Here is a 12,114-nt window from a genome sequence, read left to right as displayed (position 1 = left end):
TACTGCTATTATCAACCACTATTACAAACAATACCTTACTACCTGCATTCTTTAAGGTCCTAATATGTACCAACCTACAATGCTGACCTCCCACATGCTATTTTTTTTCTAATCCATAGAACTAGTTCACAAAGTAGGTATTATTATTCCAAATTTACAGGGAAAGAAACATAATCATTTTGTTCAGTTCATAGAGCTGACTTCACATCATTCAGATATTATCTCAAAAGAAATCTGCCTTTACTCAATGATACACATTTTATGTGCGGTTCCATTATATTGCCTCATATGCTGCCTACCCAATTTTCTATATATTGCTTCCTTCCACCACATGCATCAATGTCTATCACATTATCATTTGTATTCAAAATTATTATTTTCTGAAATTATTTTTAAACTGCTCGTTATCTATCGTTTTTACACCAGAATGTAAGCTCCTTGAAGGCAAAGAGTATGCCAGTTTTGTTTGTTACTGCATGTCTACAAAATAGAGTGGCACATGGCACTTAGTTGGCCTTCAGGAAATATTTGGTGAATGAACAAGTGAATATCTAATGATAATCTGGTAAGTGGCAGAACCAGGATATAAGCAAACCCAGGTTTTCAGCAGCCCACACTTACATGTTATTTCTAGTACATCTCATAACCTCTTATATCAAAGTCATCAGGTTGTACACACCAAGGCATCAAATTCCCCAATTATTACAAAGTCTTGTCTGATTGTAACAAACCCAGGCCTCCAGCTGCGAGGGAATTGCTAATAACTTCTGGCTTTTATGTTGAAGGTACAGTCACATCATTTAGGTGAGTTTTATTCTTGGCAAGCAGGGAACTTATGACCTCTTTGAAATCTATGAGTTTGTATCCCAGATTAGACAGTGCTGGAAACACAGCAAAGACACCAGTCTCCCCATTGACACTTGCAATGCAATAATTCTTGAACAGTTAAGATTGGAGCTGATCAGTGATTGGCAAGTATCACCTTAAAGAGAAATATTAAAGTCATTAATGTTGTGCTGTAATTGATTATAAGCTTAATATAATTGAAAGGATAATGTAGTTATCAAAGTGGCTAACATAATTATCAGTTGCATTTAAAAAAAAAACTGTATACTTCAGAATGTTGACAACTTTCTACAGTTTGCAGAAAACATCTGGGCCACCAGACTCATTCAGTCATGTGTTCTTTCATTTTTCAAATATTTATTGAGCAAATACTATGTATTTTATAACACTCTGAACTATGTACAGTTACAAGGACCACATATCAGAAGAAATGTTAATTAATCCATATGAAAAATTTGTTTTAATTTTCTGTCCCACATAGAATTATAAGAATCACCAAACAGTCCATATTAACAAAGTACTTGCATTGTGCATTTTAGTAACTCTTTATAAGGTATCCTTTGTGTCTAATTTTGTGCGGTCGTTTATCCATGACACTGTTTGAAAGACTGACCAAAATTTCTTCCACTCTGGTTTACTGGTTTGCATATTTTTCATTTAGTTACAGAATGGAACTTAAGTCTAATTGCCCATAGCTGTTTTCTAGGCTTGGAGTTTTCCATTTAAATCTACTTGTTAACTTCAATAACAATTTTCCAGTAGAATGGACTAAGGAATCTGGAGAAAGTTAGTCTGGCCTCACTTATTTCTAAGGTCTTTTTTATTAACCTATCTCATCTGCTCTGTAAATATAATCCCTGAGGTCCTGAATTACAATGTCACCAACAATTTGGGCTTGACCTCAACACTATCTTTACTTCTATTCTCTCCCATTATCCCCACGTATAAAAAATGTCCATTATCAAAATCAACTCAAATCCTGTCCTTTATTTCTCTTATGAGTATTAAATTAGTATTTCTAGAATTGACCTGAAGCAAGGCACCCAAGACCCTTCACAACCTGGCTCCAACGTAACTTCTCAGTTCTTTTGATGCTTTCAAAAGAAAGCATCAGTTCCTTCTTTTGATGCTTTGAAGCATACATGTGCACAGGCACACATACACAAACACACAGTTTGTGCTATCCTTAACGTGTCATTCATTTTTATCTCTCCTTAACATCATTGCCATTTTGCTTGCTTAGGACTGTCTAATGATCTCTTATTCATGCATCAAGCTTGGCACAGATGTTTCCTCAGTGAAGGGACTTTTTCTAAACTAAGTATTCTTGTGGCAATCTGTGCACTTATCTATTACAAAAGTTATCACGTTTATCATAATTGCATTTTATTTTTCCTTTGTCTTTTTATGATACAATGTGTTTCTTTTTCTCATTCTAACTCTATAATAATTAGAAGATAGACTTGTATATATCAGACAAGAAATGTCACACAAGTGAATTAGATTTTAACACAATAATGCCATAGTTCTTTCAACTACACATTGCTTTAAAGGAATTCAATGTGAAATGAATTTTAACGTAACAGCTATCACAAATATCAAAGGGTAAATGATTTAATTTTCTTAACATACCGTTTTGTCTTGTTTTATATTGGCAGCCAGAATAGATATTTTATTTTGGGATATTTCACCACAGAAATATCTATGTTTACCAATAAAACTTTACTTTCATATGTATCCTGTTGCTTAATAAAAAGTAAGTGCTTACTGTATGCTTATATCCAAAACAGGATTTGTTTTCAAAATCTTTGTGATAAATATATGAAGAAAAATCTATCTCCATGAAGATTAATCAAATCAATGAACAGAAACAAACCATATGCCCTAGAATTTTAAAGGCTTAAATTTACAATTAAACTGTGAAAAGTAGTATAAAATTGTGAACTGATAAAGCACTCTAGATAAAGTTCCAAAGAACTTTTTGGAACAATTTGGAACTCCAGGCAAATTATAAATTTATATAACTCCATATCTATCCATGTATTTCACTAGAGAGATAAAATTGGTTTGATTGTGCTGTCCACATACTTCAAGTAAATGGTGTTTGGCGTTTGAGGCTAGACGCAGTAGCTACTCTTGCCCACCCTTAAATTCACTATAAATATACTTTTCTTCACACAATATTTGATCCTGTCACTTTCCTGATTATAGTTGCTCAGTGCCTCCTCATCAGCATATAGACATAAATGAAAACTCCTTAATGTGATATAGGAAGCCTTTCAAAAAAAGAATTCCTATCACCTATCTAAAGTCATGTCCTAGCCATCTACAACTCACATGTTATGCGTCAGCCACGTTCCACGGCATGTAGTGGCACAACTCACTATTATTTCAGACCTTCATTCCTTGGTACATGCTCTTATACCTACTAGGCCTTGCTTGTCTTCCAGCAAATCAAATTTCATATTGATCTTCTATTCCACATGAATACTTTTCTATTAAATTTATTTTAAAGTTTCACTCAAATAATAATCATTATTTTTCATTAGTTTCCACATACTACTTTTTAAAAATGAAAACCTTCTACATGTTAGCCATGACACTAGAAATAAGGGAAACAGTGATGAATAAAACGTATTCATTTATGGCCCTTGATCTTAAGACGTTCATTAGTAATTCCAGATGAACATGTGCTATATCAGGTAATGTCCCTCTAGTCGGGTTTATGAACAGGTTTGTGCACATTACTAAAGCAAACACTTCTAAGTGATTCTTTTCCACTTAGGTAATAATTTGAGAAAACAAATTTCCATTTTTGCCTATAGAAAAAGCAGTCGCTTGTGGCATCTGCCTTATAAATGTCGAGACACTGAAAAGCACCCATCTGAAAGCCAGATCATGATCATCCTTTTAGTCCTCAACTTGGCAGAATTTTTTTTAATGTTTTTTGTGACAGATGACTCTATTTTGTCAATCTATGTGGTAGAAAATGGAGCCAGCATCAGTTTAGACAGTTAAGTTTTAAACATTGGAGAGCTTTTGAATCAAACATTTTAGTATGGTCTCAGTGTGTCCCATGTCTGCCATTCACTAAAGCACTAACTCAGTGAGAGTTTATAATCTGTAAATGGGGACCAAAAATACAATGATAAATTGAATTATCCACACATTTGCAAAAATGAGCTGGAAGATGTATCCACTATCCACGAAAATTTTTACAAAGTGTATCCAGCAGCTCTCTGGAATTGGATAAACAACCACTGAAGTAATTGTTATATATTTGTTAATTTTCTTTGCATAGCAATAGCCTTTACTACATTGTACTCTGTATCCCTAAATCACAGGGATAAAGAATACTTTATACTACCAATGACTTTTTTTTTTTTTTTTTTTTTTTTTTTTTTTTTTTTTTTTTTAGTAATGGCGTATACCTGTTTTACTTGCAGCAAACTCAAACAAAGTTACAATCCCTCACTTCATGGCAAGCCACATTTTATCAATCTCAGATTAAGAAGTCCAGAAAAATGAAAATAGTTCAGCTTTTCGGTTTCTTAAATTAGCCACTCTACTTCTAGCTTTTATTTATAATCCCAATTTTTCTTACATAACACATTTCCTCTAAAAAAAAATAATGATAAGATAAAAAAGAACAAACTTGACTTTAACTTAAACTTTGCTTGTGAAGTGTCTCAACCCTTGCAGGAAACTACAGTGAAAATCATCACTATGAAGATCAAAGCACTGTGTCCAAGCCCCTTTACATAAGACACTAGAAAGGTGTTGCAAAAAGATCCAGAAAGAAGTTGCTATTGCAAATATCTGCAGACTTTAGTAGTAACAATCCCTTCAGTGGATACACCAATTGTATGCCAATATAGTGCATTGTAGACTAGGAACATGGACACTATCCTCAGTCTATTTCGGGAACAATTTCCAGAAGGTAATCTGTTCTGGTAGTACAAAGTTCTGGGTATCATATCCAAAGGTATAATAATACACAGTTCAATGGATGACAATAAACATTTAATTATATTTTATTGTTTCCCACATCAAGAGTGCACTGCAATATCTAAGAAAGACTCAATATCTAAGAAAGACCCTACAGTCTATAGGCCTGTACATGAACAAATGCCAGTGTTTAATGACAAGACATCAGGGCACTCCAATGGCGTGCTCTGAACTTAGTCTTTTCTCTTATCAGAAGCCATTGCCACATAGCTTTGACAGATTTATCTTTCCATGTATCAAAGTTTATATTGAGAGGAACAGCATGAAATAGGCAACAGAGCAAAGGTTTTAAGTTTAAGCAGTGGGAATGTAATTCTTATTTAACCTTGGGCAACTCACTTAATTTGTTTGTGCCTTAGTTGCTGCCTCTATAAATGGGAATCATAATGCCTAAGATCCCTTGAATTACAGAGAGAGTTTTATATGGTATAAAATATTTAAAATCATGACATTTGTTGATTTTACAAAATATTAAATCCCTTATCTTTTTATTACAAACCACAGTCAGAAAATGAGATCATCTGCTAATATTAGGCAAGCTCTCTGTGAAAAAGTCTTCAAATCAAATGAGAGGAATTGTGTGTGAATAGATACATTAAGATAACCATTTTTATAACTTATCTGTATGATGCACTTACTCAATTCCAGATTCCAAAGGAAAGTCCAATTCATCACTTGTGAATGTTGAGGGTAAAGGACTTTAAAGATACCCTTAAAAATCAACTTTTAAAATTACAGATAAAGAGAAAACAGCTTTGGGGAAACATGACCTCTGCTTTTAATTTTTGAACGAAAAGTGAAACTAAAAGATTGCACTTTTGATACATTTAAAAAGGCAATGACCAAAAATATATAAACTGTGAAATTATTATTTTTCAACCTTTTTATTCCAAATGTTGCTTGAATTAAGGTAGATCTGCTAAACTGGCTTTCTCCTGACTGAATTATTCTAGACTAATTATTCAAGATTTGCCATAACCATGAGAGAAACTATATCCTGATTTGCTATTACTTTAAACACACTAAATACATTTTAAATTTTTAAATATATTGATTGTTTAAAAATGTATTTTGCCAGTCTCCCGGAATTTCAAAGCAATCAGTGGTTACATTAATTGAAATACCAATATTCTTAAATGCAATCATTCTTAAGACAATTTGAGGCTGCAGTAAATAACTTCTTTGAGCAGGAATACTTATGTGTCACATAAAATATCTCACAACTTAAAGCCAAGTCCCATAATTATCAGTCATTGACTTGATACATTAACTGTAGCAAAAATGGAAAATCAGGTTATTCAAAAGATGTTTGCCAGACTTTTCTACTCTTGTGGTGAGTAAAATTCATGACTAGCCTCTGATTTTGCTTTCTACAATCTCATTTCCCTCCATGACTTTTTACTACTAGTTGTGAGAATTTTTTCCTATCACCTTTCTCTACCTTGCCCACCTATAAAGCAGACATTTAAAAACAAAACTCTCTCTGAGAAGCAGTGCAATCTTCTCAGCTTGTCTTTCTTGCTTAAAGAAAATTTGGGACTGAAGAGTCTGTTTTGTCTAAGTGAGTTCCCAGAGTTTTTATTATGGACTCGTGATTTTTTTTTAACATAAAACTAAGTGGGTTTTGTTTGTTTGTTTGTTTGTTTTTACTTTTTTTCTTGCCTTTTTACCTTGTAATTCTCTCCCCTTCTCTTATTTATTAGAGAGATGCTTTAAGACTGTCTGACATATGTTGAACGGTTACACCCTTAATTTAATCTTTGTCTTGAGACTTCTTGACTCTCAGTTCCTCTCCATTTGATCATCTTTTAAGGGTTGCTAAGTGTCCTCATGGAAGGGTAGCCAGCTTTTCCAAAAACAAGCTGTCCAAAAGTCAAAGACAGAAAGTGCTATTGCTTTTATGGCCTCTGAAGTCACACAGCATCATTTTTGCTGTATTATAATGGTAACACATGCTGCTTCTGATTTAATGTTGGAGAGTGTGAGTACTAGATGATATGGTTTAGCTTTGTGTCCTTACCCAAATCTCATCTCAAATTGTAATCTCTGTGTGTCATGTGAGGGACCTGTAATCTCCATGTGTAGAGGGAAGGAAGTGATTGGATCATGGGAGTGGTTTCCTCCATGCTATTCTCATGATACTGAGTGAGTTCTCACCAGATCTGATGGTTTTATGAACATATAGTATTTCTCCTGCTTGAACTTCTCTCTCCTGCTGCCATGTGAAGAGGTCCTTGCTTCCTCTTTGCTTTCTGCCATTATTGTAAGTTTCCTGAGGCCTCCTCAGCCATGTGGAAGTGTGAGTCAATTAAATCTCTTTTCTTTATAAATTACCCTATCTCAAGCAGTGTGAGAATTGACTAACCCACTAGGAGACAAGGATTATTTATGGCCATTTTGTTGGCTATCATAAGGACTGATCTTGATGCTGGAAGAGTCTATTTCAAGACTGTGTCACTACAGACATAGTTTCCTTGGCAAGGTTGTTCTGCTTCAGGAACATTAGATGAGAAGGGCTCATCAAGAGTGATTTCGAAGCCAAATGTGGACAGGACTGTACCATACGCAGGAATCCACACCAGCATATCATCATCAGTAGAGTAGAAAGTGCTGGCATTAGGCATTGAATGTATCAACATGACTCAAAGTGGCAAAAACAAAGTGGGATGGAGTTACTATCAAGAACCTGGTATTTGAAGGAAAAGAGATGAGAAAGGGTAACAGCTTCCTGTCCACATATAGAGAAGATGATTGTCTTGAAACCTTGACAGTTTTATAGCCAAGGACCAAGGGAATTCTAAGGGCACACATAATTAGAGTCTTTCAATTTATGTTAGTTCTGAGACATCTGCCTTTTATTAAGAAACCTGAGATTTGATAACATTTTTTATACAAATAGATTTTATACAACAGCATAGTAAAGTTCTGTATTCTCTTGATTTTATGCTTATTATAGGTGCAATGTTATAGAAAAAATTAAATTTGTATATTTCTAGAATTATGTGTTCCTACGTGAGGTAATAGAGTTGATATAATTATTAGTAACATAAGTGTCATGATGGTCACCAAAATATCATCGATCTGAGTATGATTTAAACTTTATATGAGTTGCCAATTGAGTGCTAAATGTTGGATTACTTTTTAATTCTTTATTTTAAATTCAAACAATTTTCACTGAAAGAAAGGCCTTCTGTAGAACCCATTCATAGGCAAATGGCCTGAAGCTACTGATTTCAGAAATAATTTATCTCTTATACCAAAATAAGAGGTGATAATGTGATATCAGATTATTTGTATTTTATTCTGATTCTGAGTAAAATAAAGAGTGTAAGACATATATTTTTGAAGTTCCAAACTTATAGAATTTCTAGGACACTTTCAGGATTCATGGAGAAATAGGAGAGCTATTTAAGACAGGAGATTTACCACAGAATTAAAGATATATGATGGTAGTATACTTAGAAAGAGTATTGTTGTGAAGTATCAAAATCCCATAATCATTATGATTTTATATTTATTTCAAAATATTTTAAAAAATTGTAACTACTTTTAATGTCTTGAAATACATATGGGAAGTGTGTTTCTCAGATAATACAAAACATTATTTAAATACCACTTCACAGTGGTATTTGTCTTGTGATAGTTACCTCTCCAGTGACTAAAGGTGTAAGGTTTGGACATGGTGTGGAATGGGCAGAGGAACTTGGACTCCCTTGTGTACAATGTGAAAACAGTGGGCATTCATTAACAGAACAGAGAGAAAAGAATCCCAATTTCATGGCTTTTATATCCTATCATATAATAGATCTGAAGGGCTTATTTTTTGGAGACAACTGAGAGACATCAATGACTGTGACTGGTAGTAGAGAACACTACAAATGTACAGAATTGATTATTTACATATTACCCTGGAAAAATCAGAATATATTTTATTATGATAATACAGAGTGACATATTTGGTTTGGTATTTATTGAGCTATATGGCAGATGGGATATGCATTTTTGTTCCCAGACTGCACTTTTCCTTTCCCAAAAGTAACTAACACATGCTGTGACACCATTTTCTAAATACTGGCTTCTGATTACTTCCAAAAATCATGAAATATTTTTGTGTTTAAGTTATTAAAAGAAGTAATGGTATTTTTCCAAGATATGTTTTTGTAACGATTCATAATCTAGTCATTTAAGGATATTTTGTTGAAAATAGAAACTCTTCGAAGACCCCAAATGTTTCTAACATAGAGATCAGATCTGAGTACGGATTATTTATTTTAGTTAACAATTGAGCATTCAAAACCTACCTCAAATGTAGTGGCTTCATAACCATCATTGTTGTTTTGCTTATGAGTCTTAGTTTTGAGCTGGATTCAGTGGACATAGTTTATCAGTTCTCTATGCTGTATCATTTGGGGTGGCCCAACTAGCCTAGAAAATCTCGTTCTAAGATCACTTACTCACATGACTGGTAAATCAGTGCTGGGTGTTGATTTCTTTCCATCTAAGTATCTCCCTAGATTTGATTTCTCATAGTATTGTAGACAGGTTCCAAGAGAGATTGTCCCAAAATACAGGAAAAAGAAACTACCAGTTTCATAAGAGCTTGGCCAAGAAATTGCCCTAGAATCAGTTTTATCATATTCTATTGATCAAGCAATCATACAGCCAAGGCAATAGGGGAGAAGATATAGTCCCATCTCACAATGAGAGCAATTTCAAAGAATTTGGGGGCCATAGTGTAATGCTACCACATGACTCCTTCATTTACACACTAAATTTATCATGACTATCCAGTGAATTAGTTTTTAAATATTATATAAAGCTTAATACTTCTTATTCTTAGAGTGTCTTAAAATTAATATCTCTTTGGGACCATTGGTTGAATATAGGAAGAAAAATAAAGCCTGCTATTGTATTCAACAAAATAACAGTAAATTTTGTAATAATAATTTGGCAAATTTATATCAGGATGACTCTATTCGTTTCTTATTGCTGAAAACAATGCAAGTTTTATATTTCAGAGCTCTGAAGGCCAGAAGTCAAAATCAGTCTCACTGAGCTAAAATTAAGGTATCAAGAGAGCCGCATTCCTTTTTAATGAATCTGAGAAAGAATCCGCCTCCATAACTTTGCAGCTCCTAGACGTTGCCTATATTCCCTGCTTACTACAAGGCAGAAATGTAGCAACTTCCATTCTCTCTTTGACTCTCTCTCTATGACCCCTGCTTCTGTCGTCTCCAGTCCTTTTTTGACTTTGACCCTCTTGTTTTCCCTTAAAAAGACTCTTGTGATTACATTAGTTCCCTCAGTAGAATCCCCCATGCCAAGGCCTTCAACCTAATCAGATCTACAAAATCCAATTTGCCATATAAGTTAGTACAGTGAAAGGATTTGGGGTCAAAACATGGACATTCTGTTGGGGTGGGGAGGTTAATTATACAGTCTAGCATATTGTTTTGCCCAAAACAAGTCATTAATGTAATCAGATAAAAATTATTTTAGCATATCAAACACTGAAATTAAAAGTAGAAAATAAAGATTATGTTTTATTTACTCTTAAAATTTTTTATATACAAACTTCTAATTTTTTTTTATTGTTGAGAAACATTCACAACTAAAGCCTGAAGGGAAAGGATAGCACACATAAAATATCTCAACTTTGGGATACTTTATCAAATCAGTATCAAAACACACAAAATACTAAATAAAATTAACTCATTTATTATTTTAACCAAAGTATGAAAAATGTTCAAACATAAGTCAATGTTATAGAAGATATTTGGGTCTATTTTTTATTATTCAAAATTTTGATTCTATTGAAATTTTATATTTTAATTGCTCAGTAAAACTCTCACAAATAAGCTCCTTTTAATGACATGTCTTTCATAAGTCAACAAATATTCGAACATGTATAGGCAGTCACAATTCTACACATTTTTATTTTTAATTTTATTACCAGCTTGTCTGTTGCTAAAATAAAGTTTTGGCAGAAATCAGAATGTGATATTTCCTTCTTTTATTAATTCACCTTATAGGAAGCACATGTGGCTTTTATTTGATCTTCAGGTATTTGTATTACAATATTTTCAAAGAAATTCTAAGATCTCCAGTTGATACCAAACCTTATATTTACTATTTATTCTCCAATGCATACATACCTACGATAAAGTTTAATTTATAAATTAGACACAGTAAGAAGTTAATACAAATTAATAATAAAACAGAACAATTGTGACAATATGCTGTAAAAAATTATGTGAACATGGATCCCCTCTCTCTCTCAAAAAGTTATATGATTGTGTTATCCTTCTCTTTCTTTCAAAATATGTTATTGGTGTTTACTCACCTTTCTTCTTCTTGTTATTTGTCAATCTGATAACCAAGAGGTCTCCTAAATGACTAACAGGCAGGTAGCAACTACAGTGTGGATAGGCTGAACCAAGGGATGACTACATTGCCAGAAGAAGAGATTGGACAGTGTGAGATTTCATCGTTACTCAGAATAGCATGCAACTTACAACTTATGAACTGTCTATATCTGAAATTTTCCATTTAATATTTTTAGATCATAGTTGACTTTAGGTAACTGAATCTACAGAAAACAAAACCACTGATAACAAGGGAGCTACTGCACTGTCTGTCCCTAGAAAGATCTTTATCGAATTATTAATATAGTTCATTCTAGATCATTGTCCTTGAACTTGTCTGTACTCTACTTGAAATTGCTGTGTATCTGAGTACATCTATGCAGATTGAATACATGTTTCAATTAAGGCAAAATGATAATGTAGGCAGTTTTTTAATCTGCGCTACCCTCCTGACATTCTCTATCAATTTTCTTCAGAGTCCTCTGCACCCTAAAGTGTGAATAAATCCAAGAGCTCAAATTTACATTTCTTAGATGTATTTGTGTTTTAAGATGAATCAAAAGATATCCTCTGTGGATTTTAGTAAGACAAGCAAGCACCAGCCCAACGATGTGTTAGAATGTAAGAAGTGGAGATCGGAAAGTTCTGGGTGTGAGCAGAACCCCAGTCAAGATCCAGTGCTCTTAAATCATCTTAAAGGGATTAAGACTTTAAAAAAAAGAACTCAGGCATGAGTGAATACAGTGGTTATTTTTTTCTTTCTCTTTTCTTACTGTCTTTTTCTGAAGGCAGGCCCAAATTTCATAGTTGCGCAGTTGTGTGGGCAGTGAAATCTTCAAGACAAACCTTCCTTTTCTCAGCAGGAGACAGGAGAATAAGTTCTGTAAAGCTGGAG

The sequence above is a fragment of the Macaca mulatta genome, chromosome 14 (assembly GCF_049350105.2).
Source record: "Macaca mulatta isolate MMU2019108-1 chromosome 14, T2T-MMU8v2.0, whole genome shotgun sequence".
Classification (NCBI taxonomy): domain Eukaryota; kingdom Metazoa; phylum Chordata; class Mammalia; order Primates; family Cercopithecidae; genus Macaca; species Macaca mulatta.
The sequence above is the reverse complement of the archived record's forward strand: the minus strand, read 5'-3'. Positions refer to the sequence as shown.